The 18,328-nt window shown below is 42.6% G+C and overlaps 2 long non-coding RNA genes across 7 annotated transcripts; one reads left to right on the forward strand and one right to left on the reverse strand.

The window, feature by feature from the left end:
• Nucleotides 1-355: 355 nt before the first annotated feature.
• LOC108123075 (uncharacterized) lies at nucleotides 356-9,505 on the reverse strand. 3 transcript variants are annotated; one of them, XR_011442307.1, is made up of 6 exons: nucleotides 9,377-9,505; nucleotides 9,228-9,317; nucleotides 9,017-9,170; nucleotides 8,717-8,913; nucleotides 1,076-3,205; nucleotides 356-1,018 (listed from the first exon to the last, which is right to left on the reverse strand). It is a non-coding gene; the product is annotated as an uncharacterized lncRNA (long non-coding RNA). The 3 variants fall into 3 exon arrangements; XR_001773174.3 differs by lacking the exon at nucleotides 1,076-3,205; XR_011442308.1 differs by lacking the exons at nucleotides 1,076-3,205; nucleotides 8,717-8,913.
• On the forward strand, nucleotides 7,976-16,455 carry LOC108123070 (uncharacterized). Of its 4 annotated transcripts, XR_011442304.1 has the most exons (8): nucleotides 7,976-7,990; nucleotides 14,565-14,838; nucleotides 14,895-14,992; nucleotides 15,047-15,191; nucleotides 15,247-15,895; nucleotides 15,946-16,099; nucleotides 16,174-16,372; nucleotides 16,441-16,455. It is a non-coding gene; the product is annotated as an uncharacterized lncRNA (long non-coding RNA). The 4 variants fall into 4 exon arrangements; XR_011442303.1 differs by lacking the exon at nucleotides 16,441-16,455 and having other exon boundaries at nucleotides 16,174-16,389; XR_011442306.1 differs by lacking the exon at nucleotides 16,441-16,455 and having other exon boundaries at nucleotides 15,949-16,099; nucleotides 16,174-16,389.
• The last annotated feature ends 1,873 nt before the right edge of the window (nucleotides 16,456-18,328 follow it).

The raw sequence follows: 18,328 nt of genomic DNA on the forward strand, positions 1-18,328 counted from the left end.
TGGTCGCTGAAGATGGCCAGGATAGGTGGGGAGCTCTGGAGGGGATGCCTGATGGAAACCCTTTGATGTCACTCTTCGGCTGCAGCCAGTTTTGTCTAGTAATGCATGGCACATCAATTATGGAGAAGATCCGCCCTGAACTCACTGCCTTTTGAGGACGCGCCCACTCGGCGAGTTTCTCACGGGACTCGCTTAAAAATGAATTTAATATGCTCTTTAGTTCAGGCAAGAATCTACAAAGACAGTGGGTTAGGATGGGATATCATACAAGAATACTATAGGAGGTTATAAGGTCAGTGTATCAAATGAAATAATAAAGATGCCACTATCTGTTCTTTATGAATTTATTATTCACATAAGATTTATCAAGTTCATGTATTGTTTCTTGAACATCACTGACTGAGCCACTGTGCCCCCCAATGAGGCAACCCAAGCTGCACTTGTCCTCCATTCGCTGCAACTCATTACATTATTTTCGTGTGTTTATTGTTTCTTTGCAGTCTTTTGCCGCCAAAGCACCAGCTCCCCGACTGGCGCCCTATTGTTCCCTGCTACCTCCTGGATCCAGCCGTCTTTGTGCCTCCCTTCCTGCTCCGGCTCTGAAGTCCTGGTCCTGGCCAGCAGTTTATTATGCAGCAACGCACCCCCAAAGCGGTTTAGATCGGTACGATGGTAGGTTGCCTGGTTGGTTGGCTGGCTGGCTGGCTGCTTGGATGGTCGGCTGGCAAACAGACAGCGCCTGACAATGAGTTTTTAGTTTGTGCAGCGTTCATTTCGCCGCTTATCTGCGCTCTGGCAATGTTGGCTGTCATTGCAAATTTCCGAGTTTGACAGCTTACAAGCAGCCAGAGTTTCCATTGCCCCGCCACCGACCGCAGGCTCAATGCCCGTCGGCTGTGGTCTCCCCCTCCACTGCGATCCTGCCTGGCTGCGTCCCGCCGGACACTGTGGCGCTGCTTGACGCACAGCGTCTTCGCTTAAGTGGCGCTATGCGTTGACGTCTCATCGACCAAGGACACTGGAAAAAAATAAAAGGCTTAGTAAATCTAACAGGTGGAGTAAGTCAGAAGTATACTGATAATTTTTCGCACTGCAAGCTCGCCTTCTTCATTCACATTCTCATCGTCGGCGGTTATTAGTTGGCCACTGGCACTGCGTCGAGTGGATAGTGGATCCGTCGTAGATACGTGGATATGTGGTCTTAATGATGTCAGACCGTGCCGGCAAACGGTACAGTACAGTGAATACAGGGAACAATACCGTCCAGCCACGGACCTGATTAGCCATGTTGGCCCCTTTGGGGCTTGTGTCTTGGCCATCGCATCTCGTATATTGTTTGAGATACACGTAATTAATGTGGACTTAGCAGTTTGGCACTTGGATAACAAAAGATATTGGCCAGACGCCTGGCCATGCTTGTTGGGCGGAGTTGGCAACAGAGCTGGTTGCAGATAATGAGTTCAGATCCTTGCAATTGCAGTTGGCTTGCGTTTCTACTACTGCTACTCTATGATACCCCAAAATTTATGTTCCCCTCCACCATCTTAAATTCAAATACTTATTGGTACTTTACTGATTTAATTTTGGGGCATCCTTAAGCCTTGTACTAATAGTTATGACTACGCAGTTTCCCAAAACCCTGGCCGATATTGTTAAGGGGTAATCGTATTAGCAGCCAGTCCTAAAGCCCCTGAACCCTCCCTGGAAAGGATATAATATATATGTTGATGCCAATTTGGCTATTACATAAGTGAGTCAGCAGCAAACGGCAACTCCATCTCTCAGATACAAGCCGATGATGGAGAGTTCGAGTACAAGTTGCGTTGTCAGTAAGCCAGTAAGCAGTTTTAAGGGGCCAGGCCAGGCCAGGCCAGGCCAGACCACACCAGACTAGGACGGGAAAGTGCAGCAGCGGAAAAGCGAGTCATCATTAGGTTGATTTGCAGTTCCAGAATGCATGCACTTGTTTGCTGCTGTCCATGATTTTCCATGAATTTCATCGAACCAAATCGGGCTTTTCCAATTCCCGAGGGTAGCTGCCATACTGACAGGCTGACAGATTGAACAACTGAAAGAGTGACTAACTGACTGACTGACTGACTGACTGGTCCTTGACTTGCTGACCCAGTTGGCTATTGTTTTTGTTTTGGCCTCGCCAATAATGTTTACCCATAAGATATTTATTTGATTTGCTTTTTCCATTTGGAATTTGCCATTTTTTCCTGGCGCTGTTCGCTGTGCTCTCGAGAGGTTTTCACTTGGGAGCCGGATGACGGCGGGGAGCTCTCCAAAGGTCATCCGTTGCAGCAACACAACAACGACTTTGCGACTTCATCCATCCTTTGCCAGTCATCGCGCCGCCCCCCACCCGGACTTTCCCCATTAGTTTGTGTGGGTCGACGTGCTCTATCGTTCATCGTTTGTGCTATCGGCTCCATCATCTCCTTCGTCATCGCTTTTGGGCCATGGCGCTGAGTTGGCCTTATCCATTTGGCCAATCTCCAGTTTGTTGGGCCTCTCCCTCCGCATCCTCCCCTGATTACCGCACCCTTTTCGCTCTTTGTTTGGGCTGAGGTCATCATAAATTGTTTGCTTTCAAGTCAATTATTGATATAGGATTCGCTAGCCGTGATTAGGCCGCCTCTTCTCCGGCCAAGTGGGTCAGTGGAGTGTGCTATTGTTTCAGGCCAGGCCGGGCCTAAGCCTGGGCTCGATTCCTTCGGCGAAAGTTCAATGCCAACGTTAAAAGGCAACGACTGCAGGCCAAGTGCATTAGTTGGCCCCATAAACAGTGATAAGCCTACGATAAGGGTCTGCCCCCGACCCCCGGACCATGGACATTCCAGGGCCCATTCCTTATCCCATTTCGATCCCATTACGATCCGCATTCCCTCTGCAAATTGTAGCACTCATAATTTGTTTTTGATTGCCTGGCACTTTAGCCGGCTCCTCGGACCTAAGCAAACCGAAATATAAATCCAAACAAGTGCTCTCTGCGCCGTCTAGGGGACACTCGAAGCGCCGGGCAAACAAAACAGGGCCCGGCTTAAGGGTCCAGGCTCAGGGACCAGGAACAAGGGACGAGGGACCAACGGCCCAGGTCCTCAGCCCATCTTTATTCTGGTTTTTTTTAGTCGTCGGCATCTTTTACTTTTCGCTGGCGCTTCCGTCGCTGCAGCCAAAGATGCAAATGGGAATATATGCACTGAAAATAAATAGTTATACTTGAGAAATATTACCATAAAAAGGGGTAGGTGCTTATAGTATTTCCTTATACTCAAATTTTACAAAACTCCAACTGAATTTTCAAGATATTTAAAGAGAAAAGTATGTTTTTTTTCACTGTCCATATCATGAGGGAATGGGATTTGTGCAGAGGTCTGTTCGAAAGTCTTTTGACAATATTTGCGCGCCCCTGACAATAAAACGTAAAGTGAAGTCTGAGGATGCAATCCACCGCGCTCCCCCTTATCTGGCTTCCAACGTAGTATTCCTGTGCGTCTGTGTGGCGGGTCATTTAAATTTCATGCTAAATCAAAAATTCTTGTGTTTATTATTTGTTTTGTGTGCGGTACTGAGCCCTCTTCCTGTTTGTCTTGGCGTTCTAGTTCATTTCGTTTGCAGCCAAGGAGCGGCGCTTGTGTGTGAGTTGTCTTTTCCTTTTGTTAGCCACATAGGCGCCCTATCCCCCACTCCTATGCCAGCTCTCCAGCTTCCCCTTCCCCTATCCCATACACATGCCCTTCAATCGAATGCCGGCGGCATCCTTTGTGGCCTCCACAGGATGTCGATTACATTTGTTTACTGCACTCGGGCACTATAATTTCCCCCCTTGGTCCGCTTGGGTCTCTTTAATGAACAGGTGCCCCATGCCATTGCTGGTTGCTGCTTGTATTGTTGTTGTTGTTGGAGATTCTCCTCCTCGTCAGAAAAGCCTGCCTTTGGGTTCTGTGACATCGGAGACAAACATGGCCATCGCCTACTCCATCGCCGCACAAATGGCATTTAATCGCAAAAGCGCATCACCAGATTTACGCTCCAGACAAGATCAGAGCGTCAACTTAGCATTCAGCAGGCCACCAATCAGTTGAAATGGGAAATCCACTCCAGATAGTCAGCCAGTTTTTTCCTTTTTGAGCTTTGAGTTTTCTCGAGTGGGAGCTCTGGTGGCTCTCGATGGATATTGAGTGCCAAGTTTTAGGCCATAAGCGAACGGATTTGGCCTGATTTTGAGATGATGGGCTTATGGCAGGGGAAGGAGAATTTTTAAGGTTACTTCTACATAACTGATAATTAAAATTCCCTCCCTAACTAAACCTATTTCAGGCTTAAGATGCTACAAAAAAAAGAGTCCCAGCACTAAGCCCACTACAAATACGCAGACTTAGTCAACAATGTTGCTTATGTGGGATTACCTCGGTTAAGAGCCAAGACCTGAACTCTGTGGACCATTCCTGGTCGTAAGATAAATAAGCGATAACATTTTAATGACGAAGTCTGATGGTGCCCCGAGTCGTGGGTGCTCTGTAGCCCGAGGGGGGAAGAGGGATCAAAACATTACTCAATCAGCAGGCCATAAATGCAAGCTGATTAATGCAGTCGACGACAAGTGCAACATTTCCGGTGACAATGACATGAAGTTGGCTACACAGAGGAGTTTCAAGAACCCAATAATCTTGCTAAACTCCTCCTAATTTATTGATTTTTATATATTTTTCCAAGTGCATGGAAGTGCATGTTAGGACGTCATGCAGTCTGCGGATCTTGGAGTCTCATTTAGGGGGCCTACGACAATGACAAGTGTCAAAACGCAGGTTGTGCTCATTTAAATTGGCATGATTTACGTTCGCCTCCGACTTGGGGATACCGGGATGTACATACTAACTGGGACTTGGACTTGGACGTTTCCATGGCCTGGCAAATTCCAGGAGCTGGCAACAATCCGCCGCAGAAAGGAAATGACAAAAAGGCAGGGCGGCTGGGGGACAAGTTGCTGACAGGGCCCATGGGGTTGGGGCCGAGCTGGAGTCCCGAGTGGGAACGGATAGCCAATGGACCGATGCTGACACATAAGTAGCATCCGAATCGGGGCCCAGGGTCGCTCCATGTTGGCCGTGTTCGTCTCCACTTCGTTTTCCATTTGGCGTGCATGCAAAGTGTTGAATAATTTGTTGCGAAATATTTCTAGATGCCAACAATGGTGGGGGTTTCGCGCCACCCCACAAGTTTGTCAAATAGAAAATCAGTTTTTTTTGGAGAATTTCGAAAATAAACTGAACGATTTATTAGGCTTAACTTTTGTTCTTAATTAAGACTTTTTCAGGATGTTGGTCTTAAATTTCAAGCCAAGGCAACAGCAACAACCTTTATCTATCCAATTTTGTCGGGTGCCCCGCGGCTTTTGCTCCCTGGTGCTCCCTGGCATGTTGGTGCAACTGCTACAACAGCAACAGGCATTGAAATTGCAACTGCAACACCAACAGCAACATCAGCAGCAACAGCATCAGCGACGAAGACTGCGTTGCTGCGTAATTAAGTGGGCGACAGTCTGGTAAATGCAAATTTCTTGGCCTTGTCGCGCTCCTCCCCGCAGGACATGCCCGATAGCCAATGGAAAATGCAGAGATGCAGATGCAGTTGCAGTTGCTGATGCATTTACAGTGGCAATGGCAGTGCCAGTGGTAGTGACTGTGGCAGATGCAGATTCAGATGCTGGCGACCGATAGGGGCGATAAGCTGGTGCAATGTCGTGTTGTTCCCGCTTGTTTGGGGACGGCGATAAGCTATGATCCTATGATCCATGATCCTGACCTTGGCTGGCGGCTTAGAATGCGCATACGCAATGTAGCACATTCTTAATTAAAATGTCAAAACTGGTTTAATGGCGTTAATGAACGAGCAGATCGCGCGGTTCGTTAGTAAGGTTGCTAACAAGTTGGCTAAGTTTGATTTCTTGGCCAAGAGGCTTCTCCTTGCTCGATAGGGAGGAATCGTTGAAATTCCTTTGGCTCAAAGTTCGTTGTTTTGCGGTTTTCTTAACGTCTTTTGATCTGAAATGCGATCTGGGCTTTGATTTATCGCCAAGTTTTCTGCGTTTTCGAATAAAAGCTGCCGCCGCCATTGCCGGAAAATGGAAAGTTTTTCCCCATTGCCTTGACAGTTTGCGTAGCGGCGGTTGATTTATAGAAATCAAAGCAACGGCTTTGCTCTCCATTGTTGGCATTTTGCTTATCGAGTCTGGCCAACTATTCAGAGCTATTGTAAACATGGTTAGCTTATGCAAAAATGTTCAATGGCTGTGGGCTTAGAGTTTTGATTAATTGTTCAATTCCTGTTGGCTTGCATAACTTATGTTTGTGGTAAGTCGCAGCATTTTATGAATTTTATTAAATCACCTTCAATGAGGAATAATTAGTGGCTTTGCAATTATGATAATGCATTCTATATGAAACCTTTTATTGGTTTAAAATGTTCACTCAACTGCAAAAGTCCTATGCCAGAGCCCCTCCTTCATCCTCCATCATATTTCAAAAAATGCAGCTGGCGCCGCTGCACCACCCAACCACTGAGCCAACGAACACACCACGCGACTCTTGGGGGATCCCTTGTCTGCAAAGTTGTGTGATTTATTTGGGCGGCTTGGGCGCTTGCGAGTGTGTTGCTGTTTTTCGCTCTTTGTGCGCTGCGCTTTTTATTACGGCACAATTTTTATTATTTTTATTGGCGCGCACTCGAGTGAATTTCGTGGCACAAAGTGGGGAACTGAAGTGGGGCAGTTGCATGCCCCATGACGCACCACAAGCACCCACCCGCCACCATCACGGGGACGGGGTCTGTAAACACTCTGGCTCTGGCTCTGTCTCTGGCTATGGGTCTGGATAGGCATATCCAGTGCAAGTATATATGCATTTATTATTTTACTCGGCTTGCTTGCATTTTGCAGCAACGATCTGTAGACACAATAAATTACCAATTATATTTTCATTTCATATTTCTGTCATTGATTTCGCTGCCAGGCCGCCAGCCTGCCAACCAGACTGAGACTCAGACTCAGGCTGTGTGTTCCTCAATGAAATCAAAAAGCCAGCATGCTGGGCCCTCCCAACAGATCTGGCTGAAATTCATATGCGATGTAAGAGACAATTTGTTTTATCAATCAACTGAATTGTATTGAAAATAAATCGAAATTGTATCCTTTTTCCATACGAGTTTAATGAAATTGCGACACTACGCAGGGGGCTGACTCAAGTAAGACAAATAGTGGAATTAACTATTTGAATTGTATATTTTTTTAGGCAGGCCTCTTGCCGTTTTAAAGGAACTGACTTTAATGCGAGCTAGCAGTCGGAAAAGTGGAATCCTTAACACCGAAATCCCTTTGTTAGACTGTTTTTATTTTGGTCTGGTGCCGGGACGGACTGTATTTATTTCCTTTGTCGCTCCACAAAGCCGGGGCATCTGGCTTTCTGCAAAGCCTGCTCTTTGGGGGGGGAAAATGAAAATCAAAAGTCGCCGTTAAAGTGTCTAGGAAATTGTGCATGCATTAAATAAATGAAACACCCGCCACCCGAAGACTAAAAAAGTGACCAAGGGTCGGACGAAGGGATAACCCCAGTCATTCCATGTTCAAATTAAAATGGGAACAGCAACCGATGGCTGGGGATTGGATGGAATAAAAAAATCAACTGGGAGGCAGTCTGGGGTAACTTAAAAAAAAAAGAAATATTAAACGTTTCCACTGCTTTGAGTTTTTTATGAGTTTTTTTTTAGGAAAATACAAGTAATTTGAAAAGTATTGTATAACATAGAAAACTTTCATTTAAGGGCTGTATTTTCTTAGATCCAAATAAAGCAATTATCATACAGACGGCCTTTAACCTTTTGCCAGGCATTAACATTTATTTTAATTGCTCTGCCCAATTATAAAGTTTGGCCAAAAAAGTCCACAGTTCAAACTAGTCAAAAACTATGGAAAATGAAGAAGGCAAAGGTATGTAATTCAATCCTGGCAGTTCCGGGCCCAGGCTATTCCTGATCCCTTCCAGAGTTCTGTGGGCTTGGCAAGGTGGTCTAATTAAACTCTCCAATTATCATGGTTCACGTAAATTTGGTTTTCCCAACCTACCTCCCAGCATTTATTTTTTTTGTGAATATTTTTCCATAATTTTCTGTTCTTGTTTGTCTGCCATTTGTCCTGGCGGCCAAATTGCGAATTGAAAACTTCGAAAACTAACGGCAATTAAAGTATTTTCCCCTGAGAAGAAAACTCGATGCAAAATCAGGACCAAAACTTGGACTATTTGGCTGACTGTGCGTGTAATTATAATTTTCTTTAAGTCGGTTTGCACAAACTTTTCTTTATGTCAAAGTTTTGCCCCTCTCGCTTGTTCGTTCTCTCTCTCTCTTTCTATCTATAGCAACCACAAATAATTTTGTGGAAAAGTTCCCCTTTTCCCGGAGACTTTCCCCCTTTTTCAACTGGCTTCCTCGCCCAATTTTGCTGATTTTTTTCCATGTTGTTGGTAATTATGCTCTTTGTGAGACGCAAGGAAACTTTTGGGTACGTCGTCTGAGTGTATTAGTTGTAATGTGCTTCGGTTAGCCCAAGGAAGCGAACAAGTTGCCAAACTTATGACAACAATAACAACAGAGAACATGCCAAGGATATGCCCCATCCCGTCACAGGAGACGTTTGTACTTATTTTTGGTAGCTCACCTTTCGGTCTCTTTGGCTAGACAATGTGTCTTATTAGTGGAGCTTGCCAAAGGCAAACTTTCCAATGAGTTTCCATTCATTACAGGCATCTTCCACAAATTTTCAGCTAATCATGTTGATGATGAATGGAATTGTGGCTCAAGAGTCCTCGGAGGTCCTCCAAGTCCTTTAAATTATGTGCGCCGCTTTATTGATATCTAACTCATGGAAAAAGCAACAAAGGAAAATCAGCCATGTGGCGGGGAATACTTGAGAAGTCATTTAAGTAGTTTATTTTTTAAGTTTTTATTAAGTTCTTACCTACGTAAAAGATAAGCATCAAAGTATCTCTGATTTTGATAAACCATTTAAGTGAATTCCAACGTTCTGGTAGAGTTTTGATTTGAAATACAAACAGGAAAATACAGGAGATTGGTACAGCCAGACAACCAATAACTGTCTTGATAATAGGTTCCTAAATGAGTTAGACTTATTATTTTAAAAAAAACTTTAATTTCAAAGAAGCGATTACCACATCTATAACCGCCTGTAAAGTGTACAGAATTACAATAACCAAGATCACAGGTGTTAGGATCATTAAATCAATAATAATTTCTAAAAACTAGTAATATGTAACAAGTGATATATTTTAAAATATCTATAAGATAAACTAATAAATACCATATCGGAAAAAACCCACCAGAGGAGTAATAATGATTCATATACATTTTAGTTAAATGTTTATAGTTTTGACTTAATTTTGACTTCAAATTCCAAGCCGTCAAAACAAAAACTCTCAACGAATAAATGTATTCATCAACTGCCTACTCCTAATGAATACCATCTATAATACTGTCCAATAAATGGATACGAATTTTTGTTGTCCGGGCACTTAACACCAACTCACGACTTGGCCATTTTGGGTAATGGAAAAACTAATGCTGTTACCAGGGGCTGGAATTTGGCCAACCACATTTCCATGTTTCTCTGTTTTAGCCACAATATGAAATGATATTTTATTGGATTACTCAATCGATGGAGTACAGTTAACGAGATACATAGTTAGCTTTGGCTGCTCTGGAATGCAGACTTAATAGAGAAATCAGCCAGATTTTAAACGAATTCAGCACCTTTCGCGTTGCAATGCCATAATGCTAATTCGCATTTCGAATGCAAGCCCTCAAACATCCTTGAGAGGTTATGCAAACGCCAAGTCCAAGTCGGAGCTGCCAAATGCAAAATGTGTTTTCACTTTTGTTCGTTTATCAAACGGGTGTCGGGACAGACTGGTTTTGTGTTGGCCAGGCGCCATCGTCCGACTCCAACTGCAGTATGACCAACGGCAACAAATAGCTGACAGGAACAGCACCAGCAAAAGCAACAAATGCAACATGAGGCAGAGCCGTAGATACAACTGAACCCAGAAAAGGACCCGGGGCATATTCACGACTCGCATATTGAAAACAAAAACTGCAGCCAGAGACGATGGAGGGCTGGAGTGAAGACAGCCACACGTGATGGGGTATTTTCTGAATGTGTTTACGAGGTGGCTATATCCAGTGATGGGATAGGTACTTCATTTCATAAAATTTCATTTTCAAACACGAAATGTACCCAGAAACTTTTATGGGTACACTCAGGTTGAAGCCTTTTAACAAACTTTTAATAAAAATAACTCTTTTGTGGCTTAAATAAACTTTTAGGATTTATATTTTTAAAGTGAATAAAACAAAGCTAACTTAAAATTAAAAGAATGTAAATATGACTAATTTATTTACCTAAAATACTTGCTGACATCACTAGCAATATATTGATGTATGGATGGATATATGGAGGCATGGATATTCGGATGTGGAGCGAGTGCAGCTGCCCAAACTCGTACGCCCAGGCACCCACGGCCCACAACTCCCCCGTGTTGAGGTCCCTTGATGTGAAGCGAAGTGAAAATGAAAACAAAGTTTAACAAACCGTGGCTAACGAGCTACATTATTAAAACTTCAAAAATGCATAAATTTTGCCGGAGACGAACGGATTGGAGTGGAGCGCCACAGCATGGCATTATAATAATATAATGCATATCCTGGCCAGGCATTTGAAAGTTATTGACACCTTCTCCTTCTCTCCAGCTCGTGACGTGATCGAACTCCTGCTTGGCCACAAAAAAGGTGTTGCAACACGCCCCCCTCCCCGCTTGTCCCTCGAAACTGCACGAGGAGTGCTGCACGATCTGCTTACCCAACCCAAGTGGAAAAGAAAACGACTCACCAACGGCGAGACGGAATTCGGAATTCGAGCCGAGTTCGCGACTCGCCTGCCAAGTGATTCTGCGCATATTAGTTGGCCATTAGGCGCACACCATTGTCAGTCAAAATCGCATTAAAATTCAGGTGGTGTTAAATATTACAAGCGCCCCCTTGCCACAAAAGGGGAAAAGGTTTCGCCTTGATTTGCAGCTGCCACTCGTGGGGGCAGGTTCAGGATCGCAGCCAGTTGCAGCTGGGGAGTTATGTGAAATGTTTTGGCGACATGATATGCTAATAGTTGTGGTTTCTGAGAGACCTGCAACAATGTCTGCTGCACTTAAGTAACATGTAATTTAAGCCAAGAAACATCCATCCCCTGACGTCATAATCATGGGGCATTAGATGATTTAGCCGGGGTTGACCAGGAGAGGCATTAGCCGAGAATTATTTGCCAGAGATGGGTCTAAATCTGGAACCGGACTTAATCGGCTCCTAACTCAGCTGCCAAGCATGGTCGGCCCACATTCGCAGGCTCGAGCTGAGCTCTCCCAGAGCATAAAGTGCAATTATAGCGGTGCAGCGATGAACAGGGCCATGAAATACCAACACCCGACAGCTGTAAACAACAATTTGCCAGGCGGCCATAACCGCATCGAGCATAGCCGGCACAAAACCCAAAATGCCAATAACTCGCCAAAGAGATCCCCGTCTAAAAGTGCTTATAAAAAAGTTATTTAAAAGCCCCAATACTCCACTCCACTTCACTGCACTCCGCGCCAAGCCAAGCCAATCCGATCCAACAATGGCAAATGATGATGAGACGTCCGAGTCTGAGCCCAAGTCGTTTCAGGTTAAACGTTAAGCGTTTTGGCAGACGCGCAAAAAACTTAGAAGCCGGCAAGGAATCGAGGATGAAAACTTGAATGAAAAGAACCTCACCAGGAGGAGAGAGAGGCAAACGTAATGAGCAAATTTATGGTCAATTGATAATTTAGTGGCATTCGGTGTCATCAATTATGGGGCATCTCGATGCGGCTCGGGATGCGACTCCTTCGAGAATGAGGCATTGTTATGGCCAGCAATGTGGCGCAAATTGTGCTAAATGTATCGGCCTGCCCTACGCAACTTTCGACCCAAAACCCAGAACTCGAAAGCACACGCAGATGAATTATATTTATGTGGGCATCATCAGCGGACAAAGCCATATTTTATATAATTCCTCCGACTGTCAACCCTTGGACAAAAATTACACAGTAATGCTCTGGAAAATAATTGGCTCCATAACTGGGTCAGAAGTTCTTGTGGTCGCACACATGGAGAAATGATTTCAGAAAGATTTCATATTAAACATAAGCGTAGATAATGGTGATGAGTGTAATGATTTCTTAAATTTATTTTTAGAAAATACAAAAAACGTGACTAATGCTTTTTATTTTATTTTTTGGTCTCGCAACTATTTTGGCTTTGTTGTCTAGGCCTTCTTGCCTCGCAATTTAAGTCGCTAATTGAACGCTTTGTCTGACACTTGGAATAAATCACACAATTGCCAGCTTGCACCTTGCGAGTCAGCGTGCCCCGTACTGCTGCACGTCGCCATGTTTATGCCAATAATATGCCATAAAGTATAGAAAGGAGTCGATGGGGCACAATGGCTGTGGAGTGCACATGGAGTCCAAAAATGGCTGGCTGGAACGGCGGGTTGGCTGGTTGGCTGTTTGGCTGCCGGAGTGGAGCGGCTTCCTCTGATAAACTTTATGACATCGGAGGGAAGTGGAAGTGGAAGTGCAGCCACTTTGTCAGTGGCCATCCGATGGTGCCCCTGCTGCCCATTCCATGGCATTCACGGTCCTTTCTCCGTCCTTGGGCACGGCGCTAAAGTTTAAGCTTGGACCGAAGTTTACGCACAACTTGCACACATAATTTACGTCCCAACCCGGAGGCTCCCCTCTGCGTAATTATTGGCCAGAAGCCGGAGTTTCGAGCTGAGAAATCGGAATGGGGAATCGGGTTATATGTGAGTGCATTAGAGGCGACCACAAATTGTTTGGTTTGCTTTGGTTTAGCGCAAATTGTAGTCATAACTTCTTCTCGGGCTGCCGTCCGGCTATCGGGCTTATGATGGCTCAAATGCACCTACCTCGGTTTGTTGGCGGAAGGGAATCCGAGAAAGGTTAACTTGGTCTGAACCCCATCGCTATTACAGCGTCATTTGATCGAGTTTAGGTAATGGCAGTTTGTTAACAAGCTGCCTGCCTGGCTAAGCCCAAAATTTGTGGCTTTAAAAATAAATTAAAGCTTCAATATACCATAAAATGCCAAAATAAATGACTAAAAGTATGCCGAAGCCGAAGTTTAGCAATCAAAGTGGCATTTGCATTAACTGGCGAATATTAAATTGCAGTTAATTGCACTTGCCCAACAATGGTAAGCTGATTGTCCCTTCTCGGCAAATAAGGGATATAGTTTCTACTATGTGGCAAGTGCCACAAATCCCACATCAATCAAATAGTCCGTTGTCCTGGACAACTGCACAAAGACAATAACATTAGCTTTGGCTGGAAATCCCTTGGCTGTTGTGTGTTTGCCAGCTGCATTGGCAGTGGAGGTATATTAAACCCGGCTTAAATAACCGCTAAGTACAATGGCACACACGCAAATGATATGGCCCATTAATTGGCCAAGTCAATCAGAGACACGGTAAGGTTTCGTATTATATTGCATCAAAAACTTGAGCATTTAGAACTTGAAAGAAGTTTGCTCCACTACGGAGCAGTATGGCGGGTCTCATCGCAATGTCCTCTGTTTACCAGTCTTGAAAATGAGTTTGCATGCAACATATAATGTGGTACTACACCTCGTCCCAACTGCCACCCACCTTACCATATAGCCAGACGTAACACCTGAGTCCATGCCGGATACTTAGACTTTGCATTGGAATGGCCCGGGCCTGGACAAACTTCCGAGGAGGCAGTAGGATGGGTCCTTGGGTTTTTCTGCATTGATTTCGAATTTCCAAGGAAGTGGCGCGGAAACTTGTTAGTCCACCATCCGTTGCACTACCCAGTGTGTCGCCCGCCCATAATTTGCTTTGCATGCAGTTTCTGGAAACGAGGGAAGCGAAAACTAAAGAGAGACACGAGCCTGGCCCTGACTATTACGTTGGCAAATTGCAATGTAATTAGTTTTTACATTTCTATATAGTCGGGGAACGTATAATTGTGGAAAATGGCATTTCTAGTTAATTAATGGCCTGCCCTGGCACACTCCCCCACCACACCCTATACCCACACCCACACTGCCAATAGCCCCCGAGCTGCGCGAAAACTTTCTGCTCACATTTGTTGCCACTCGCCGTGTGCAGTCAACAGAAAACAAAAAAAAAAAAGGTGAAAAAAAGTGCAGTGGCCACGCCCTTTGGTGGCACACCGCCCACTGTCAACCTTTGGCAAACTCTGCTTGAAAATTTAATTAAAATGTTGGTATTTTTGTGCAAAAATCGAAGAGGTTGTGGGGTGGAGAATTGCAATGGTACCAGAATATTATTCCAATGTGTATCCTTGCAAGCTGTTGATTCAATTATACATATGTTAGATTAAAATTTTATTTCAATAAGAATTTTTATAAAGTTTCAGATTCGAAAAATGGAAGAAAGTAAATTGCAACATTGAAAAGATTTTCGATCTTACTTACTTTGAATATAACATCTCTGTAAATAACTTGAGCCTTCTGTCAGTCCAAATATTTTCGTTTCTTTTCTTATTTTTTTCTTTTTTTGTTTTCTTTCGAAAAAATCTAAATTCAAAATGTGCGAATTGAACGAGAGGATTTATTGTATTCTAGTTGCATTGATGGCGTATGTCGTGGGCATTCCGGAGTGCATATTCAAGTACTACCTGCTAGGTGATTATTTAAGTCTCTAATAATTGATAATTAATAATGAAGCTTGAAAACTCCAGCTAACAATCCACAATTCAATTTCTGGTATCTGGGTTTCCTGATCGCATGGAGCTTGATATTCATTGCAGCCATATTTTTAATTGTGGGCGTACTATTGGCAAGTGCAAGCTCTGAAGTAAACAACACCTCTTTCATTCAATTCCCATTCTAGGATAAATATAACATGGTGATGACCTGGTTAATAGTTGCCATCATTTTCGGAGTTATTGTCATCATTTTTAAAGTATGGGAACTGTTATTCGTATGGAAGGATTGGGGAATAATATTTGGTATAATATCGATTGTATTTTACGGTGGTAAGTTGCGATTTAAGAATTGGGTACGAAAAACTGATCCTGATTCTATTTTCAGCGTTAATATTTTGTTTTCTTTACTACCCATATCTTTACCAAAGCACTCTGGAAAGTGAAGGAATCTAATAGTCATGGTATAGCGTTCAGTTTGCACAAATGTATTATTAAAATATGTCATCATCGCAAGTAAATAAACAAAATTGTTAAAGGAATACACACTTCAGTTTCCAGTGCAATTTTATTTTGTTAAAGTTTTATTAATTTAAAAATTTGTTTTATCAGGATTTAGAGCTTGGGATACCTATGAATGGAATAAGTATATACGTAAGTTTTGAAGGAATTGATATCATAACATTTGAAATCATTTGTTGATTGTGGGTGGTAGTACTAAAATCACAATAATTATTTTAATTATACCAATAATGAAAAAAAAATACCCTGAAAAGTATCTAGCCCTCTTCTAATTTTATGTCACTCCGCCATTTAAAATTTAAATTGTTAGTCCAAATTTTTTGTCAAAATGGGGGCAAGACCTTTTTGTATTTTTATGGGGGGCGTGATCTGCGCCTTTACATTAATGGGTCTTATAGTAGATGGTCTGATACTGAAGAGTGAAGGAACCAACAAATTAGTTTATGTCCATATGGGAGCATTGCTCCTACTTATTTTAGCAGCAAGTATTCTCATTATTGGCGCTATTTTGGCAAGTGAGTTTGTTTGGTATAATAATAAATAAAAAACTTGTAAATTTTTTTAGAAGGAGAAACATTTGTTGTACATCTTTATTGTTCTGTCTGCCATGGTTATATTCATTCTAGTAGTTTTTTTCTCCATGAAATTATTCATTGCCTGGGACAAACTAACTAATTTGTCAAGAGTACATAGTATCATTTCAAGTTTATTTAAAATTCGTAAGTCTATTGAATTAATAAAACAAAAACCATTTTTAAGCAATTTTTTTCAATCTTAATCATTTGTCTTTCAGTGATAATGAGTTTGTGGACTTACTACCCATACGTGTACATCAAAGAACTCAACAGGGAACCCCCAAATGAACCCCTAAATATCTAGTTCTCCCTTTATTCATAGTCAGTCTCAGAAACTGATGAAATTATTATTGTTATTTTTTTTGCAAGATGGGATGTCCAGTCTTTAGTCTGAAATATGTTTGCTTAGGCATCACAGTAAGGTCTTTGTCTTAGGGTCCGTTTCGTTGGTATTGTAATAAAGTATATTTTTCAAAATAATATAGATAATATGGATCAAAAATTGTAATGAAGAATCATTCCAGAAATCTTTTAAGGTATTCCTCTCAAGGATCGGATGCAAATTGGCCAAGATATGGACTTGGCTTGGGGCCAAAATGGAAATTTCGAATTTTGCAAGGGGTTCCATCAGAAAAATTTGAAAAATCGGGATAAAAAATTTTGTTTTGAGGTTTTGATGCAGATTGAAGCAGAATCCAACTACAAATCGTTTAAGGTACTCCTCTCAAGGATCGGATGAAAATTGGCCAAGATATAGACTTGGCTTGGGGCCAAAATGGAAATTCCGAATTTTGCAAGGGGTTCCATCAGAAAAATTTGAAAAATCGGGATCACAAATTTAGTTTTGAGGTTTTGATGCAGATTGAAGCAGAATCCAACTACAAATCGTTTAAGGTACTCCTCTCAAGGATCGGATGCAAATTGGCCAAGATATGGACTTGGCTTGGGGCCAAAATGGAAATTCCGAATTTTGCAAGGGGTTCCATCAGAAAAATTTAAAAAAATCGGGATCAAAAATTTAGTTTTGAGGTTTTGATGCAGATTGAAGCAGAATCCAACTACAAATCGTTTAAGGTACTCCTCTCAAGGATCGGATGAAAATTGGCCAAGATATGGACTTGGTTTGGGGCCAAAATGGAGATCCCGGATTTTGCAAGGGGTTCCATCAGAAAAATTTGAGAAATCGGGATCGAAAATTTTGTTTTGAGGTTTTGATGCAGATTGAAGCAGAATCCAACTACAAATCATTTAAGGTACTCCTCTCAAGGATCGGGTGAAAATTGGCCAAGATATGGACTTGGTTTGGGGCCAAAATGGAGATCCCGGATTTTGCAAGGGGTTCCATCAGAAAAATTTGAGAAATCGGGATCGAAAATTTTGTTTTGAGGTTTTGATGCAGATTGAAGCAGAATCCAACTACAAATCATTTAAGGTACTCCTCTCAAGGATCGGGTGAAAATTGGCCAAGATATGGACTTGGTTTGGGGCCAAAATGGAAATCCCGGATTTTGCAAGGGGTTCCATCAGAAAAATTTGATAAATCTGGACGGAAAATTTTGTTTTGAGGTTTTGATGCAGATTGAAGCAGAATCCAACCACAAATCGTTTAAGGTACTCCTCTCAAGGATCGGATGAAAATTGGCCAAGATATGGACTTGGTTTGGGGCCAAAATGGAGATCCCGGATTTTGCAAGGGTTTCCATCAGAAAAATTTGAAAAATCGGGATCGAAAATTTTGTTTTGAGGTTTTGTTGCAGATTGAAGCAGAATCCAACTAAAAATCATTAAGGTACTCCTCTCAAGGATCGGATGAAAATTGGTGATGTCCAAGATATGGACATGGCTAGAGGCCATATATAAGGATCCTGGATTTTCTAAGGGGTTCTATCGGAAAAATTTGGATCAAAAATTGTGTTGCCAGGTTTTGACGCAGAATGATGGAGAATCATTCCACAAATCTTTTAAGGTTTTCCTCTCAAGGATCGGATAAAAATTGGCTTTGATATAGACATGGCTAGAGGCCATATACATATAAGGATTCTGGTACTGGAATTAAAAACGAAGGATTAGGGAGAGACCTGGACTAGGCGCCCATGTTTGAAAAGCTTCCATCGAAATCGAAATAAATTTAATGTCTGCGACGGCAGTTGATTTTGATTCCTTTCCGGTTTTAAATTTTGAATAGCTGCGACAAAGGAAGCAAATGCCAAACAAATAGCAGCCAGTGACCGGCGATAAAAATTTGCATAAAATAACAGAAACAATAACAATGGGGGACAACAAATCAAATGCGAGTGACCCGGCCTCGCCCTGTAAGCCAACCGTAAATAGAAAGTGAAAATCAAATACAAAACGGTAGCGTTTATTTTCTGC

This window comes from Drosophila bipectinata, chromosome 2R, assembly GCF_030179905.1.
Source record: "Drosophila bipectinata strain 14024-0381.07 chromosome 2R, DbipHiC1v2, whole genome shotgun sequence".
Lineage (NCBI taxonomy): Eukaryota > Metazoa > Arthropoda > Insecta > Diptera > Drosophilidae > Drosophila > Drosophila bipectinata.